This window comes from Ascaphus truei, chromosome 14, assembly GCF_040206685.1.
Source record: "Ascaphus truei isolate aAscTru1 chromosome 14, aAscTru1.hap1, whole genome shotgun sequence".
NCBI lineage: Eukaryota > Metazoa > Chordata > Amphibia > Anura > Ascaphidae > Ascaphus > Ascaphus truei.
Window position 1 is genome coordinate 30851038 of NC_134496.1, and position 20204 is coordinate 30871241.

A 20204-nucleotide genomic window follows, 5' to 3' on the forward strand; every position below is an offset into this window, starting at 1 on the left:
CCCATTATTAAGTCACACAGTGGTCAAGAGGAAGATGAGGATTCCGCGTAGTGATATACAAAGGACGCAAAGGTCTGTCACTTTTAGCTTCCAATCCAATATTACATGGATCTCCTAACATTTAGCTTCTGCCTGCTGCATTACACAGCTTGTACAGCTAAGCCTGGGACAAAGAAGTGCAGAATCCGTGGTCACTGATTCACTGATTCTGCTTAGCAAAGCTGGCACTGATTGCACAATAAGGTAAAGGTGGGTACTCCCTGGATAGAGAAGTCATGAGTGCCTCTGCATGTCTTCCACTGGTCAGTAACCATGAAGCAAGCTTCAGATATTCACAGTTTCTTTGGGAGGGGTCGGATCGTTTAGACAATGTCCCAGGGGTAACTACATATCAAAGCTCTTCTGTACACAGAGAGTGCTTCATTTGCAGTGTAAACAGCACTTAGTGTACAGACAAAGAAAATTATCATTTATTTCTCCAATTACCGCCGGCACAAACGTTACTAATGGCCCGTTATCACCACCTCTCAGCGAGGAAATGTCTTTGTTCCGTGTGCTATTACAAATAGCTTTCCCCGTGATTATCATTAATAAATCATAGGTGTACATTCCCCATTGCAGCGTTGGCTAGGAATGGGCTGCGCTTGCGATCTGTGAACGGAACGTCTACATTTTCTATTGTGTTGGACGGATCGCTCTTATTTTCTTAGTGATTAGAGCGATTTGAGTAGAAGGATACACTGAGCCTTACACATCAGGAAGCAAACACATAACAAAGATGATTTCACTCTGCTTAAAGGAGAAACACCAGGTCTGCTAAGGATAATAATCCTACTGAATATTTTATTCTCTTTGAGAGATAAAAATGACAGACTGGGGAAGATAAATAAAGTCTATTGGCACTGAGAAAATAAAGATTTGCCACATAAATGTTAATATTAATATATATATATATATATACACACACACACACACACACACACACACACACACACACACACACACACACACACACACACACACACACACACACACACACACACACACACACACACACACACACAATGCAAAGCTAGTACAACCAATCTCACACTGATGAGACCTACAAGGTCGAAACAGTCTGTCTGTGAGTGGGTTCACTGGCTTTGCATCTCATCCCAGGCTATGTTAAAAAGCTGTGTTTAAAACAGCGAGCATTGGCTTAAGGGTTCCATGTACTAATGGTTTTGAGACAAAAGGTGGCACTGTGTACTCATTTGCATGTCATGTCGCAGAATCCCTTGCTGCAGTGGAAGCACTGTATGCTAGGTGATGGCGAAAAACAGGGTTGCAGACCGTCTAAGACATGTCACTGTGTTCACAAGTAATACTTTTATATGCTACATGCTATACGGTGGAGGGTTTTTAGTCAGCTTTTCACCCTGCCATAACCTAAATTTTATATATATATATAATATATAGTACATGGCAGGAAATGCACTCTATAGTGAGCTTTAGGGATGTGTCATGTATAGAATCAGCACTGCTCCCATACAAAATAATTTATTTGGGGGTAATCACCCCAATATAAATTATTTTGCATTGAAGCAGGGCTGGTACCACCCCTATCTTATTTATACCTATATATTGCAGAATAAATGAGTTCTTCAGTATTAGGTGATAACTTTTTTATTTGGACTAACAATTTATGTCACAGGACATCCCCTTTATTAATTTGGTGTCTCTTCTCTGCACTCTCTCTAGTTCCATAATGTATTTTCTAATGAGTGGCGCCCAAAATTGTACTCTATATTCAAGGTGTGGTTTTACTAATGCTTTGTAAAGGGGCATAATTATGTTTACTTCCCTTCCATCCATTATCTGTTTAATGCAAGATAAGATCTTGTTTGCCTTTGCAGCTACTGCAGGACTTTGGGCACTATTGCTAAGTCTGCTGTCTACAAGCACTCCTAAATCCTTCTCCATAAAGGATTCCCCCAATTTATCCCCTTTTAATTTGTAAGTCGCCTGTTTATTCTTGCTTCCCAAATGCATAACCTTACATTTATCTATATTAAATTTCATGTGCCATTTACCTGCCCACGTTTCCAGTCTCTCCAAGTCCTTCTGGAGAGAAATTACATCCTGCTCTGATTCTACTTACTACCTTACATAATTTAGTATCAGCAAAGATGGAGACTTTGCTTTCGATGCCAACCTCCAGGTCATTAATAAACAAATTAAAAAGCAGTGGTCCCAGTACCAATCCCTGAGGTACTCCACTCACGACCCTTGCCCAACCTGAAAAAGTCCCATTTATGACAACCTGCTGTTGTCTGTCCTTCAACCAGTTTTCAATCCAGGTGCATATATTTTTACTGAGTCCAATTTGCTTTATTTTGTACACCAACCTCTTTTGTGGAACCGTATCAAAAGCCTTTGCAAAATCTAAGTAGACCACATCAACTGCATTACCCTGGTTTAAATTCCTACTTACCTCCTCAAAGAAACAAATAAGGTTAATTTGGCATGATCTATCCTTCATAAATCCATGATGACTATTACTAATACTTTTGTTTTCCATTAGGTATTCCTGAATATTATCCCGTATTAAACCTTCAAGTAGTTTCCCTACTATTGAAGTCAGGCTTACAGGTCTGTAATTCCCTGGTTGTGATCTAGCTCCCTTTTTAAATATAGGCACCACATCTGCTTTACGCCAATCTTGTGGTACTGAGCCTGTGGAAATGGAGTCCTTGAATATTAAATGTAATGGTTTGGCTATTACTAAATTTAACTCCTTGAGAACTCTTGGATATATGCCATCGGGGCCAGGTGCCTTATTTACTTGAATTTTTTCAAGCTGTCTATGAACTTCTTCCTCAGTTAACCAATTGTTCATTAATATGGAGGTTGTGGCTTCCTACTGTGGCACTACAATGGAAATTGATTCTTCCCTGTCTGTGCATATTCATTCTGCCTTGAAGTTTTTGTCTGGTTTCCCCAATGTAGCATCCTTGGTCATATTTGTTACATTCAATCATATATACTACATTCTTGGATGTGCAGCAGTATTATCCTTTAACATTGAGTGTTCCATGGTTGTGACTGGCTGTGGGATTTTGCATATATGTTTGCAGAGTTTGCAACGTGTGTTGTTGCACGGTTTTGTGCCATTATCAGTGTCTTTAAGTTCGTTGTGAAGTTTTCTGTTTGAGGTTTGGTGGTTGCCGGAATGCAAGAATGGAAGGTTTGGGAAAGATTTCTTTTAATGTCACATCCTCTTCCAGCATGGGTTATAGATCTTTGATTATTTTTCGAATTCCCTCTAAGGTAGGGTAGGCCACTAGTGGTATGCGTGTGGTAGGTTCTTTCTGTCTGTATTGTAGCAGGTGTTCTCGTGGGGCTTTTAGTGCAGATGTAATAGTTCTGGCAATGGTCTTTGGTTTGTATTCCTTCTGTCTGAATGATTCAGTCAGGGTTTTGAGATGCCTGTTTTTGTCTTCAGTGTCAGAGCATATGCGGTAGTATCTTATAGCCTGGCTATGTATAATACTTTGTTTTGTATGTGTGGGATGGAAGCTGGAGTTGTGGAGGTAACTGCATGTCTGTTGGTTTCTTGTATACAGATGCGTGTAGTTTGTCATTTTTCAGTGTTACTGTTGTATCTGGAAAGTTTACTAAGTTTGCCGAATAATCCATTTTGAGTTTAATTGATGGATGGAATGGGTTTAGGGACTCGTGGAATTGTTTTAGGTTTCCTTCAACGTCTGTCCATATTATAAACAGTTCATCAATGTATCTGTGGTATTTGTAGGGTTTGTGGGGGCATGTAGTTAGGAATCTTTGTTCAAGATTTGCCATAAAAAGATTGGCATATTGTGGTGCCATCTTGTTACCCATTGCAGTCCCCGTTAGTTGTAGGTACATTTCCTTGTTGAAGCTGAAGTAGTTGTGTGTCAGGATGTATTCTATCAGTTTGGTAATTACATCAGCGCTGTATTTCTGATCCAGGGGAGATATTGTAAGGAATTGCAAGCATGCCTCAATACCATCCTTGTGGAGGATGTTGCTGTAAAGGGATTCTACATCCATGGTAACTAGCAGTGTGTTGGATGGTAGTTGGTTGATGTTGTTAAGGTTATTGAGAAAATCTGTGGTATCTTGTATGAAGCTGTTTGTTGGTGCTTGTGATAAAAAAGGTTTGAGGATATTCTCCACTAAGCCTGATATTTGTTCAGTGAGTGTATCCATACCTTTTATAATTGGTCTGCCGGTGTTTCCTGGTTTGTGGATTTTGGAAAGCATGTAGACAGTGGTTCCCAACCCCAGTCCTCAAGGACCAGTAACAGTGCAGGTTTTAAGGATACCCCGGCTTGAGCACAGGTGGTTCAGTCACAATGATTGGGCCACCTGTGCTAATGAGAGGATTGCCTTAAAACCTGCACTGTTAGTGGTCCTTGAGGACTGGAGTTGGTAACCACTAATGTAGAAGATCCCAACTCCTGGTTTGTCAGGTATTCCCCCTCGATGCTGTTACTTCTCACCATTTTATTACCCTTCCAATTTCTTCAAACATGCCTTTGTCACCCCACCTTATCTAAATCTCTGTTTTTTTCTGCTATCCAAACCTCTGTTTTTACCATAGATTCCTTTGTAAACCAGTATTGCTGACCTGAGGAAGAGAGGAGAACTCTCGAAAGCTTGTCCTATGTCATAAATTGTTAGTCTAAATAAAAAGGTATCAACTAATAAACTAATACTGAAAAACTCATTTATTCTGCACTATCTCAGCAGGACTACCACAGCTATTTCTGTTATATATATATATATATATATATATATATATATATATATATATATATATATATATATATATATTTATATATATATACAGTAAGGTCCAGAAATAATTGGACACTGACACAATTTTCATCATTTTGGATCTGTACGCCACCACAATGGATTTGAAATGAAACAACCGAGATGCAATAGAAGTGCAGACTTTCAGCTTTAATTCAAGAGGTTGAACAAAAATATCATATGAAACGTTTAGGAATTGCAACCATTTTCATACACAGGCACCTTATTTCAGGGGCTCAAATGTAATTGGACAAATTAACACAATCATAAATAAAATGTTCATTTTTAATACTTTGTCAAGAATCCTTTGCAGGCAATGACTGCTTGAAGTCTGGAACGCATGGACATCACCAAACGCTGGGTTTCCTCCTTTGTGATGCTTTGCCAGCCCTTTACTGCAGCTGTCTTCAGTTGTTGTTTGTTCGTGGGTCTTTCTGCCTTAAGTTTTGTCTTCAGCAAGTGAAATGCATGCTTGATCGGGTTGAGATCAGGTGATTGACTCGGCCATTGCAGAATATTCCACTTCTTTTTCTTAAAAAACTCCTGGGTTGCTTTCGCAGTATGTTTTCGGTCACTGTCCATCTGTAAAGTGAAGCGCCGTCCAATCAACTTCGCTGAATTTGGCTGAATCTGAGCAGACAATATCCCTATACACTTCAGTATTCATCTGGCTGCTTCTGTCTTCTGTCACATCATCAATAAACACTAGTGACCCAGTGCCATTGTAAGCAATGCATGCCCATACCATCACACTGCCTCCACCGTGTTTTACAGATGTGGTATGCTTCGGATCATGAGCCGTTCCAAGCCTTCTCCATACTTTTTTCTTCCCATCATTCAGGTACAGGTTGATCTTAGTTTCATCTGTCAAAGAATGTTGTTCCAGAACTGGGCTGGCTTTTTTAGATATTGTTAGGCAACGTCTAATCTGGCCTTTCTATTCTTGAGGTTTATGAATGGTTTTCACCTTGGTGAACCCTCCGTATTTGCTCTTGTGAAGTCTTCTCTTTATGGTAGACTTGGATAATGATATACCTACCTCCTGGAGAGTGTTCTTCACTTGGCTGGATGTTGTGAAGGGGTTTTTCTTTTCCATGGAAAGGATCCTACGATCATCCACCACTGTTGTCTTCCATGGACGTCCAGGCCTTTTTGAGTTGCAGAGCTCACCAGTGCATTCTTGTTTTCTCAGAATGTACCAAACTGTTGATTTGGCCACTCCTAATGTTCCTGCTATCTCTCTGATGGATTTTTATTTTTTATTTTTTTGCAGCCTAAGGATGCCCTGTTTCACTTGCATTGAGAGCTCCTTTGACTGCATGTTGTGGGTTCACAGCAACAGCTTCCAAATGCAAATGCCATACCTGGAATCAATTGATGATGAAATAACGAAGGAATAGCCCACCCCTATCCATGAAACAGCTTTTGAGTCAATTGTCCAATTACTTTTGGTCCCTTGAAAAAGAGGGGGCTACATATTAAAGAGATGTAATTCCTAAACCCTTCCTCCAATTGGATGTGAATACCCTCAAATTGAAGCTGATAGACTGCACTTTTTAAGCCCACATTCATTATTTAACTGTAACTTGAATTTATTTTGGTACACAGCCAAAATAACAAAACTTGTATCAGTGTCCAATTATTTCCGGACCTAACTGTGTATATATATATATATATATATATATATTTTTTTTTTTTTTTTTTAATATATTTTTTCTATATATATTTATATATATATATATATATATATATATATATATATATATATATATATATATATATATATAATCCACAGAAGCAGCCGGCACTCCACTTGCAAGTAGAAAAAATTTGGGTGCTTGTCCCATAAAGCAATAATAAACCATACGATACCATTTGAAGCACGAGAAACCACCTCGCACCACCTTGACAAAGGTCCCACTTGGGGACCGAAACGTCGGTTTATGTGTCTTTTTCAATACAAAAACTTGTGATCAAACTTACCAGAGTGCTGTCTCCTGATCTCGTGCTTCAAACGGTATTGTATGTTTTATAATATATATATATATCTATAAATAAAAAAACAAATACTCGAATCCGTGCTGTGGCTAACGAAATGCTTTTATTTGTGAGAGTTGTCGAGATGCACTGATCTCTTCTTTGGGCGATGTTACAATGGATAAAGCAAGAAAAGATTTACTTTAAAACAGTCTGTAATGTTAGATAACATTCCAGACAGTATTAAAGTAAAACTTTTCTATCCATTGTAACACTGCCGGAAGAAGAGATCAGTGCATCTCGAATACTCGCACAAATAAAAGCATTTCGTTAACCACAGAATGGTATTGAGTATTTGTTTTTGATTATTAAGCTCGGCTAACACGGTGCAAATACCTCTACATCTATCTATATATATATATACCGTATATATGAGAAAAAAGAGGAGCGCAAGCTCCATAGCATGATACCGTTATAATAAGTTTAATAAAACAAAAAAGAAGAGAACTCTCTTGGACATGCACTCACAAGAGAACAGAATAAAAGGGCATGTAAGAGATAAATCTCTATCGTTGTGACGTCACCGTTTTGAGTATACAGCGGGTTAGGTAACCAGTTCACAGGAAGTCCCCAGTCAAAAATTGCTGGATCATGATTGATAGTCCTCCCACTACAAATGTCCCAGGCACTGTGGAGCCGCTCCAGAACACCGCTGGAAAATTGCCAGAAAGTGGGCTGTATCCGAGAGCTCCTCACCGCACACAAATAGCATACAAACGAGGGATGCCTGGCTCCATACAGCGGTAAAGATGGCCAGAGATCACCGGGTATTAGCGTGTGTACACTTCCTCATGGACCCATGGACACACTCAGGTGACGTTAGCACGATCAACGTAACGTCCCAACGCGTTTCGTCACGTGATGTGACTTTATGATGAAGCATGTTGATTGAGTAAGGTCAAAAAGATATACTTTAGTTGTGCACATAGTATAATAGGGTGTATCACATTCTGTCTCTCTAGCTATTTTTGCTTTCTGCCATTAAAACAATCTGAGTGAGAGAGCGAGTAGGAAAAAGCGAGTGGGAATCGAGGGAAGAAATAAAGAATGAAACAGAGAGATTGAATGGAAAGTCAGAGAGAGAGAGAGAGAGGTGATGGAGCACAGATTTATGGAATAAATCACAAACAAATGTACACAGTGAAGGGAATGAGAGAGAGAGAGATGGAAAAAGAGAGAGAGTGGGAGCAAGAGATATTTACAACACAGGGACTTGCTTCCTAACACTACAATTTAGTGAATAGGCTCCATGGTCCAATCAAGTACTTTGTTGTACAAAACGCATAGGAGAGCCCTGTACCTCCTTTTTAACCATGTTTCCATAAATTAAATTGATCTTTTTGACCCTACTCCCTTGGCTGTGCACTGCTCCTTTTTTGTTCTCATCCAGTGTCCAATCATCATTATAATATGTATTCTTTGTGTTTTGTTTGCAATCTGCTTCCTAATCTATTAATAAATCTCTATTTTCTAACAAAAGAGGAGGGTGGTTATAAAGAGGGTGAAGTTGGTCAGTTTGGGAGAAGTGTAAACGACCTGCCTCGTGGCATTGATCACCCCCAAGTGAGATCTCTATCAACTGATGGAAGAGCGTCAGTAGCTCTGAATGTGTAGCTCCAATTAGAAAGTAATCAGACAAAGCTTTCGAATGGGTGACAAAGCCGTGACCCTTTTAATGGACCGTGATCAAATCATGTCCCCCTTCGTCAGCTGAGAAGCCTTCGGCATTAATCACAGATCATTTGTCACCTTGTAAAAAAGAGGCCTTTTCAACATGAATCGTAAACGGTTGATGACTGGAAGTAATTATGGATGCAGTCACACTTAGGAACAATGATCTGAAAGCACTGATATGGTTAATGGGTTAATGTTGGTGATTGATGCCTTTAAAAATGGGACATGGAAAATACATACTGTTACCTCTTTGAAGAACTCTTATGTTTTTCCAATACAAGGAAGAAATATCTCTCGTTGGACACAAGTGCACCAATGGCAGTGACATGTTTAAAGGGTCAGTCCGTCCTAAGAGCAAAGTGTATGAATGGCAGTGATATGTTTACGGGCTCAGTCTCTTCTAGGACTAAAGCTTTACTATCTTGAATCTCAGTTGTGCTAAAACTGTGTTTAATCTCTCTTGTATCTGAAACAGCCTATTTTTAATCTACACTTGTTTTCTTTTAGTTTTGTATGTATAAACTACGAATCCTGCCATCATTTATCAAAGAAATTAAAAGAAAGAATAAATATCAGGTAAGATTATATTTATATTTACGGAAACAATTGAAATATGTTACATTTTCACAGGAAACAAATACAGTAAGTTAAACTTTTTCTTTAATGGAGATTTAGTTCTTCTAATAAAAAATTATTACATAAGATTTAAAGGAAGGAAAGACAGCAACATTTTGTCAGTGTATAAATTATTAGTAAGACCACACCTTAAATATGGAGTACAGTTTTGGGCACCACTCCATAAAAAAGACATTATGGAGCTAGACAAAGTGCAGAGAGGAGCCACCAAAGAAAGAAAAGGCTATCTGTAATAGGGACTTATCACTGTTTGAGAGGAACTGCCTCTAAATCCAGCAGTGTGCTGGTTAATTGCACACAGGCAATCAACCAGACTCCACCTGGCTGATTAGGACTTAGAAATGTGTGTGTACGTACGTGTGTACGTACGTGTGTACGTACGTGTGTACGTACGTGTGTACGTACGTGTGTACGTACGTGTGTACAAGGGTTATATGGGCTCCATGTAACAATGGTTTTTCAGACAAAAGGTGACACATTGTGTGCTCATTTGGATGTCATTTCCCAGAATCCCTTGCTGCAGTGGAAGCACTGTATGCTGGGGATAATGGTGAAAGGCAGGGTTGCAGGCCTGCCTAAGACACGTGAATGTGCTCACAAGTGATCTTTTTATTTGCTATATATATGTATATGTTTAGTTATTCTCCAAAGTGGAGTAGGCCTTTATTTTGTAACATTGAAGTTTGACCAAATCCTCATCCCGCAAATCAAGTTTATCTTCTTTTTTTTTTTGTAAACTGTGAAAACCTTTGAGTTTGCAAGCAATAGAAAACCTTCAAGGCTTGTTGAAAAGGCAAAAGAAAAAATGTTTGTTACAGGTGTCCGTGTTGCCCGGTTGTTTGCCATTAGAAACCCTTAGGGTAAAGCCGGCTTTTGAACAGTACGTCTCGAGCGCTGGGATCAGCTGTTCATCGGCGCCGGTCTATCACTTCCGGGTTCGCGTATCCCGTATTATGTAGTCAGACTCGGCTCACTGCTTGCTCTTAAGTCCGGTCTCAACCTCGATTGGCGGAAACTTCTGTTCTGGTCACTTTCAAATGCTATTTCCGCCTGATTGAGAAAAGCAGAGTTAGCGAAAGGAATCTGAGAAGAGTTTCAATGAGACATACTGCTGACATCATTGTTTCACTACCTCTGCTTTTCTCAATCACGCGGAAATCGCATTTGAAAGTGACCTGAAGTGCCGAGTCTGACTACATAATACGGGATACGCGAACCCGGAAGTGACAGACCGGCGCCGATGAACAGCTGATCCAAGCGCTCGAGACGTAGAGATCTGACTCCAAAAGATTGTTCACAGTCCCAAGGTTCAACAGAGAATATTGCCGCTGATCCTTCTCTTACCATGCATCTCGCAATTGAAACAACCTACCGGATACTCTCACAGCCACCACCAGTCAGTTCTTTCAAAACTAAACCTGTCTCACATTTTAATCTGGTCTGTAACTGTCACATACGACTATAATATATATTATCTCTAACTGTGCATACAATGTCTTGTATATACTGTATACCCTGTTCACTTATGTAACTGTATTTGTAACAATGTATTATTTGTCATTTTAACTCTGTGCCCAGGACATATTGGAAAACGAGGTAACCCTCAATGCATTACTTCCTGGTAAAACATTTTATAAATAAATAATGGCAATGCTCTGGTGGATGTTAACAATCCATCCACGAATTCCGCAATCCGCTGCAGGATTTTAAAAATCCAATCCGCGGATTCAGCAATCCGTATGTGGATTGCTGAATCAGTGGATTGCTGAATCAGTGGATTGGATTCTTAAAATACGTCATTGGGTTATAGAATCCACGGATGGATTGTCTGTGTTCAAAAATAAAATAAAAAATAAATCCGCAAAAGGCGGATCGCCATTTTTGAAACTGATCCGAGGACCAAAGGAATCGACTGATCTGCAGCAGATACAAATCCGCAAAAAAATGTGCCTATCTCTACTGAAAATTTCATAAATTTACTCTCAAATGTTGCCATTTGGCAAGCAAAATATCGACAGTCCGTGAGCGAGACATGTATTTATAATCTCAGTGTTAAGCAAATCCAGCGATATTGGAGAATTTTGCGTATGAAGCTAACTTAACACTTGGAGAATTGCTTGTAAACTCTGACAAAGTCAATATTTCCCCCCCCCTCCCCTGAAAATAGGGCAGGTTTCTCCTGCTTTGCGACCTTGGGTGAAAGTTTTGCAAGTCCCTACACTACTTGCAACGTTTTTCTGTGTGTTATTATATTGCTCTGTGTGTGTAGTATTATACTGCTCTCCATGCTATTATATTGCTCTGCATGTTATTAAATTGCTCTGTGTAGTATTATATTGCTCTGCATGTTATATTGCTCTGTGTAGTATTATATTGCTCTGCATGTTATTATAATGCTCTGCGTGTTATATTGCTCTGCATAGTTTTATATTGCTCTGTGTGGTATTATAATGCTCTGCGTTGTATACTGCTCTGCATGTTGTTATATTGCTCTGGTAGTATTATATTGCTCTGCATGTTATTATAGTGCTCTGCGTGGTATTATATTGCTCTGCGTAGTATTTTGCTCTGCATGTTGTTATATTGCTCTGCATGTTATTATAATGCTCTGCGTGTTAAATTGCTCTGCCTAGTTTTATATTGCTCTTTGTGGTATTATATTGCTCTGCGTTGTATACTGCTCTGCATGTTGTTATATTGCTCTGCGTAGTATTATATTGCTCTGCATGTTATTATAGTGCTCTGCGTGGTATTATATTGCTCTGCGTAGTATTTTGCTCTGCATGTTGTTATATTGCTCTGTGTAGTATAATATTGCTCTGCATGTTATTGCTCTGCATGGTATGTCGCTCTGCGTGGTATTATATTGCTCTGCATATTCTAATAGTTCTCAGCAGTGGTCCCTTGGGCCATAAAGGGGTTTAAAATTTAGGCTTACAAAATAGCTGATGCCTTACTTGTAGGGACATAGTTGACATGCTATGGGGAGTTGCATGTACTATGATTTATATTAACAAATGCATTGAAAGCAAATAAAACAGGTTGCTGAAAATGGTCTTTTCGATGGGAGAAATTCACAACATGGTAGAAGAGAGAAGCTCCGCTTCTTGCGTCCTGAGGGGAAATGAACCACTTGATTTGCATATAAAAAGCTGAATGGAGAAGCAGTGGAGTGTATCCGACCGGCCTTTACAGAATGTTAATTTTTAAATTGATTTTTATTGGTGAAAATAGGATAACAGAAATATAGAAGAGACCGACTACATCCATACCTTGTGATAAGTCAGCCTGAGCTTCGACACACTAGGATTTCCATTGGTCCAACTGGAAATTGCAGAGGGAATTTCATTTTGAAGGACATTACAAAGTCTAGCTGTTGATTAAGAGTACGCCATGTCTTTATAACCACAGGTGTAAGAGCAGGACAGTATCAAAATGTAGTTGAATCTTTACACAAATTTGTGGAGGTTTTGCCAGAGGGTCGGACTCGGGGCTGTGTATCACCATTCTAGAAAAAGATACAGAACAATTTGCCCCATAGAGTTTACCAATTATTTTGGTACTCAAGCCTATATTTACAAAGCAGTGCTAAGCTCTGAAACACCTTTTGGCTTAGTCACTTCAGTGACCAGGAAGAGCTGTTATGGCATAGCACTGCTTAGTAAATAATGTCCTGTAATGACTTTCCCAAGTTTGACTAAGTATGAATTATTTGTGTAATATTATTTATAATACCTGTACAGTGAAAACATTATATTTTCAAACCTACTAAAGGAAACATCTGTGCTGCATCAAATACATTTTGGGGTTAATACATAGCAACTTCTTTCTGCGCTAACACTATTAACAAACTTTATAGAGTTTATGCAAAGTTGAACTTGGCGATTTTGACGCACTTTTGATTGATTTTGTGACTCACAAATATTCATTGCAATATACACATTTTTTACGTAACTGGCACACAAGCGTAATTGAAATTGAGTTTGACATGTGCCAATATTGTGCATCTGCCCCATGGTGTTTAGCTTATTGTAAGACTCGAGTAAAAAGCTTTTAAAGGTGTAGTCCCAAAATGAACCAATGACAGTGACCTGTTTAAGGGGTAAATCTGGGCGACTTTTACAAAAGATCAGATACCCATAACGTTTCTTCGTAAACAGGGTGAGCTACGACTTGGGAGGTTTCATTTCCTCTGGCAGCTCCCTTCTGTGTGCACTCTAGAGCAGGCCCGTGAAATTCAGAAAAGCTTGGGGGCCAATTCTTAAGTCCGATTGCAAGACTCGGGCCGCACCAGAATTTGACAGTACCCCTCTGCCTCACAAGACACACATACAGTAATAACCCCCACCCCACACAATATGCTCCCTGCCCCACAATACACACATACACAATACCCCCCATAAACCCCCCTCCCCCACAATAGCAACACCTCCCCACAATACCCCCCTCCCCCACATAAGCCCTAAAATTCCCAACTTGCCCCACACCTGCCCCCCCACCTCCCACCCTCTCCTTCAATAGCCCCCGTCCCACACAATAGCCCCCCACCTGCCCCCCTCCCCTACAATAGCCCCGCCACCCTATAATAGCCCCCTCTCCCACATCTTACCTTGAGGGTGCTGTGCAGCGTTCTTCTGGCACACACCAGTGGAGGTGCATGTGGGGGAGGAGGCGCGTGCACCAGTGGGTGAGAGGAGGAGGTACGCACAAGTGTGGGAGGAGGTGGCCCGTAGCAACTTTCAGCGCTCGCCAGGCTTCCGCAGTCACTATGCATGGGACTACTGTCCCAGCTCTCCCCCCTGTCGGCTCACGGGAACGGGCCGTATCATGACACCTTGTGGTCCGCATGCGAGTTTGACAGCCCTGGTCTAGAGCACCTCCACTCATATATTGCATTTCTCTCAACTTCCACTCTATCCTTATCCTAAGTTAACTTTCACTGCCCAGTCCTCACTCACCTCTCAACACTAAACTATCACTGCCAATCCTCCGCTACTATTTATATTTGCTCTGACCTCACTTCTTTATCAAACTACACGTTTCTTTCCACCACCTTCATTATTCCTCTAGCTCCATTCATATATCTCCAGCTCTCCTTCCTTCTCTACTGTACTTCTCTTCACATGAACTCCTTTGCTATTTGCGCCCTCTGACACTACAACTTAAAATCCACCTCTTTAAGGAAGCATATGGGGAGCTCACTGTGGCTGATACTATACACCTCGTACATAAACCTTGGCCCCTTGCAGACGCACTTACCAGAACACCCTCCTTCTGTCTCTGTACGTTCTACTTACAACTTAGATCGACAGCTCCTCGGGCAGGGACTCCTTTTCCTAATCTTACTTTCATGTCTGAAGCACTTATTTCCATGATGTGTTATATTATTATGTCACGTGTATTACGACTGTGCAGCGCTATGTACATAGATGGCGCTATCTAAATAAAGATATACATACATACGAGTTTGCATAAGGAAAGCCCACACTCTCATCCCTGCTTATCTTAAGTGATTGTACCAGAAAACACTTGATTGAGCTCCCCCTTCCATTAAGAAGAAAATGTAATGCTTCTTTCCAACGAAACCAAAACAGCTAAATCTTTGCTTGAAGGCTGGTTACGTTTGTTTAAGGAAGGATCTGCAATCAGTTGTCTTCAAAACGTTTTCTTTTTTTTTATCAAACTAACAGGTTAAACCATTAATAGGAACTTGCTAAAAGCTACAGGCTCCACATATATACAGTATGCGATAGCAATCAGAGAAGAGAGAGGCTGTGGGGATTTATGGGTAAGAAGTATTCTGATAAGAGAGCTACACTTTATCTTCATCAGCCTGGCTATAAAAGAAAAGCTACAATTTGTATTTCCCTTCACTTCCCATAAGAGGTTAATCCTTGCAGACCCCAAACTTAATACCAATGTTAAAGGCCATCTGCTAAAGCGTCCCAGCGGACTGAAAATGGTGATAACTAATGGGGGAATGTCAAGAAGAAAACGGCTTGAACCGCTTATGTTTTTCTGCAGCTGCATTGTTAACACAAGTTGGAGGAGCCTTTGGTTTCACAAGTTTGGGACGTTTCTAAAAATGTTGTAGACAAATGTTTTTGTATTTTTTTTTCAATTATGGGGATTGACATTGCACAAGTCACTACTAAAAATGTTGAAGGCGGATTGCACTAATTTCTGGGAGATGCAGGAATGCTCAATTGCTGAATTTTGTCATTTCACAACTTTGGGAAATTTCTAAAAAATATTGTAGACATTTTTTTTTCTCCCTCTCGTGGCGATTGAACCTGGGCTGGTCAGTAATAAAAATGTTGAGGACGGATTGTGTCGGATTTAGATGTGCAAAATTTGTTAATTTTGTCAATTCACATTTCACAACTTTGGACATTTTAAAAAGCATTTTATGGAGAACTTGTTTAAACTTTCTGAAGATTGAACCCTACGCTGGTCATTAATACAAACGTTGGAGGTGAATTATCAAAGTCTCCAAGGTGCAAAACTAGGGCAATAGAAAGCAACATTGCCTGATTTATCAAGGGATTTTGTTTTTTATTTGATAGCAATATAGGATGTGTGTTACTTTACTGAATCTGGGCATAGAGACCTGACCGGCTTGGGCATCCACTGGATTACCCCGAGCAGGGAAAGTGCAGGCTGTTACTAGGGGACTGGGCAGCTTCCTCCATCCTGATTGACTGCATTACCCAACAGCAGCCAATCAGGAGGAGGTGTCTGGTCTGGGGGTGGGGCCAATGGGAGGAGGAAACCGCATGGATTGGAGGGAGGTGAGAGGTGACTGTGTGTGTCTCGAGAGTATCTCATCGTTCACCATTGTGAATATTCTCATTTGGAGAAGCCACCTGACAACTATTTATGAGTCGTGCAAATTAGCTTGGGTTCTTGTATTCGTGATCAGTTTTGGGGGACACAAATCCTGTCATGTCATAACATCTCCCAAATGTCATTTCAGAATTTTCAAAAAACATTTTTGTAGATCATTTCCCCCCCCCTCATGGGAATTGAACCTGCGATAATCACCAATAAAAACGTTGGAGGCAGATTTATGAAAGTCTCCAATGTGCAAAACTGGGGCAATGCAGAAGCCAAGCAGCACTGCCAGGGAATGAAATGATAAAACATAATTAGTTAGCTCTGACTTAGTCTATTAGAAACCTTTTGGCTCCTGATTTTTGACACACATACCCAATGTACATTTGTTATGTTTTTTAGGGCAGAGGTAGCAAATTAGAGGGAGGCCTTAAAAATGTAATTTTTTTGGTTACCTACTGTATACCGCTTCTGCGGAGAGTTAAATGGAAGGAAGGGCTGACCGGTAGTATTTTTAACTCCTTATTCACCCTTGCTTGGTTCTTGCCATCTAAAGCATTATTGTGACAGGGATGGGGGGTCTCACGTCTTTGAGTCAGATCAGGATAATAAAAGGAAAAGTGACAGGAATTTGTTCCCAAAACATAATGGGTTGGAGAAAATGGATGTGCAGCTGTTATTTTACACATGAAATATGTTTGAGTGCTGATAGGATCCTTATCTAAAAGCAGAAGGCAGCAGAATTAAAACCTTTACCGGACCGCAGAGTGTATCCCCCCCGACAAGCAGCAACAGGACACAGCATCAGATCTTATCAGTGCTACCTAGGGACGGTTGAGTCAACAGACCTCATTCCTCTTTTTTCAGCACAGCTCAAAAAGAACAAGGCAAACAAAGCCTTGCATATGACACAAGATACCAGTCCAATGAGATTTATTTTGGTTATCTAAAGAGTCCTGTTAATATACATGTTGTTTGCATTGATATGTGAGATTTTGTAGAAAGGGTGATATTTCAGCTGTGTGTGCGCACGTTGTGTGGATTGCTAGTATACACTGTTTTTTTCAAGTGGCAGACAGGCCCATACCTGTATATGTTTTAAACAAAATGGTCAGTCCCTTAGAGCAGGGGTGCGCAAAGTTCCTGCGTTGCGCCCCCCCCCCCCCTCCCCGCCTGCTCTCCCCCTCTGTTGCGCCGCCCCTGTGGCGTCAAATGACACCTCTGGGTCATATCACTTGACCCACAGCATCATTTGTCGCCGCGTCTACATGGCAATGGTCACTTTGCATGGCCCCGCCACGTTGCCATGGAAACAAGTGGACACGGAAGCCGGCTAAGTGAGCCGCGCCCCCCCAAAAGAGTCTTGCGCCCCCCAGTTTGCGCGCCGCTGCCTTAGAGGTTCAAGGAAAAAATTGGCAAGCCTCACGGGGCTAATAATGTTGCAAAATGAATGTTACATGTTGCAGTTTTCAGAGAGGGGGTTGAGGAGAAGAAAAGAGAAAAGAAAGAGGGAAAGAGAAAAGAAAGAGGGAAAGAGAAAAGAAAGAGAGGGAGAAAAAGAAAGTGGGGGGAGTGAGTGAGAGAGAGAGGGGAAGGAGAAAAAAAGACATATATATATAGAAAGAGAGAGAGAGAGAGAGAGGACAAAATGAAAGGACGAGAGAAAAGAGAGAGTGGGGGAGAGCAAAAAGAAAGTGAGAGCGAAAAGGAGAAATAGTGAGAGGGGAGAGAGAGAGGAGAGAACAGAAAGAAAGAGAGAGGGGGAGAAAGGGAGAATAAAATGGAAAGGAAGGGAAAGAGAGAGAGAGGGGGGGGGAAGAGAAATAGAGAGAGAAAGAGAGGGAGAGAGAGAAGAAAAGAGAGAGAGAGACCTGGGAAATAAGCTAATTTAAATATGAAAATGTCCTAATAGACCTGTTCACAGGTATCTCTCCATTGGGAGGTACACGTCACATGGTTCTCTACTAAAAAATCTTGGCACGATCAATACAATTTCATTACAGTGTAATATTTCTAGGGGTATGAAGTACCATTACTTTTTTATTTACAAATTCACAGCACTAGTACTTTATTGCTGAAATTCTAACGCTCCACTTTCTTTTAATGAACAATTCATATATGGTTTTTTTTATGAAATGGCTTCTCTGCCTTTATATTAAATAACACTATCTAAAATAGGGTCTAAGGAGTTTAGCCCATGGGGAGCCCTCCAGTCCCCAAGAGCTACCAACAGGTCCGGTTTACAAGATATCCCTGCTTCAGCACAGCTGGCTTCATTGAGCCACCTGTGCTGAAGCAGGGATATCCTTAAAAATCTGGCCTGTTGGTAGCTCTCGATGACTGGAGTTGGCTCCCCCTGGCTTAGGCTGATACTGAACAGATTGAAATGCAGACACAGTACCACTACTTTTTGAAGCATGGAAAACCATAGATTGACTTTTCTTTGATATTCTTGGCGTTGTTTTAAAAATATATATATATATATATTATTTATGTCCAGGTGGCAATAGGGGGGACCTCGATCAAAATTTCTCATTGCCTGTAGCAGGGGTCTTTCCCTGGAAGGAGAGAACATGGCCATTGTTTCTTTGTACAGATCAGCAATTATCAGCCCCTTTCTATGCCATGCAAAAGATTATTCAAAAACCCAAGGGTTTTCATTCCATCTGATCCCCTTCTTTTTTTTTTGCATCCAGGATCTGTGGCGTTGTAGATAATGCTGGCCTGTGTCTTTCCATTTTTTCCCCCTCCATCCTTAAATATATACTCCAGCCAGCCATAAATCAGGAGCCTTATCGGAAACATTAATTATATCTTTAATAAGAAAGCCACTTCTTTTTAATTGAACGGCGCACTGAAATTAAACACAGGGCGGGTCAGAGATAGTACCACAAAAGACGGAAGAGTGTTCCCTGTTCATCCCTTAATCATGGATTTCAAAGTGACCCCTTTTCACTGGCAACAAAGAAACAGACATCTGCTTATTATTTATGATTATCTTTTATTTGGGTGGCACCAACATATTCCGCAGTGCTGTACAATGTGGGAGGGAAGACAATGGCATTGTGTGACAAAGGAGTACACATATGTTAAGACAAACTGAAACAATAGGAAGGTCCCAGCCCCAAGGAACTTTCACTTTATATTGTGCCCTGTCATGCTACACTATGTAGAGGGGAATAGTAGGTCCGTGTATGGGTGTTCTTTCGCCAGCAGCTTTGCCTATGCTTCCCGCTAACCAATCACAAAGATTTAACCTATTAACCTTTGTGGGGCTAGCTGTGGGGTAGTGTAGGTGTAAGAACACTGCCTTTTGAAGTGGGTGAACCCAGTTAAAACCCCAGCTCTCCTTGCAATCTAAAGTAACTTTATCTCCCTGTGCCAATATTAGATTGTAAGCTCTGCAGGGCAGGGACTCGCTGCGCCTGCAAATTTCAGTGCATATGGATGTTTAAAAGGAGGGGTTCAGAGTGACAGGAGGGGTATAAAGAAAAGGGGGGCGGTTTCTTTACCTTACTAACCCTATTGTAGTATTCCAATATATTTCTTGAGTAGACCCTTTTCTTTTAATTGTTTTTTTTGGGGGGGGGGGGGGGGCGGGGGGTCGACTGAACCCCCATTAACTTTGTTAACTGAATACAGACTGAGGGATGCAAAAGCCAAAGAGTTGTCTTTGGGGGGCCCAGTCAAAGACTGGGAACCAATGGGTTAAAGCAATCAGCATGAACATATGCAGAAGAAAAGACACAGAGAGAGAGAGACTTTGAAATATGAAGAGATAGTGGAATTAGAATCCTCCCTCCGATTAATTTCCACTTTATTAGAATTCTTTTTGAAGTCTTTATACAGGGACAATAGGGAAAGGCAGGGCGAATTTATTGAATATCAGTTAAACTGTATTAATTTAAGCTCTCATGCTTCATCTATATGTATAAAAAAAAAAAAGGTGCTAAAACGCAGATGCATTTAATAGCTTTTCTGTTAATTCAAATTTCCCAGGCTTTTCTTTTCCATTTTCAGCGCTTTGTAACAGAAATCAAGTAAAGAGGTGAGTAAGATGTATTCCAAGTCAAGTCCCATGTGGCATAAGTGCCGTTGGAGATAAAGAACCCATTGGTGCATCTTGACACTACAACTGTCCGGGGCCTGGTGGCTCTGCGGGGCCCACCCGATACCAGAAG

General features: G+C 40.7%; 1 long non-coding RNA gene across 1 annotated transcript in view; it reads left to right on the plus strand.

Moving 5' to 3' along the window:
• The window catches only part of LOC142465393 (uncharacterized), a 196493-nt gene that overhangs the window by 40370 nt on the left and 135919 nt on the right, over positions 1–20204 (plus strand). Inside the window, exon 3 of the long non-coding RNA XR_012787865.1 lies at positions 9061–9129. This is a non-coding gene — a long non-coding RNA (uncharacterized LOC142465393). The remainder of the gene's footprint in view (positions 1–9060; positions 9130–20204) is intronic.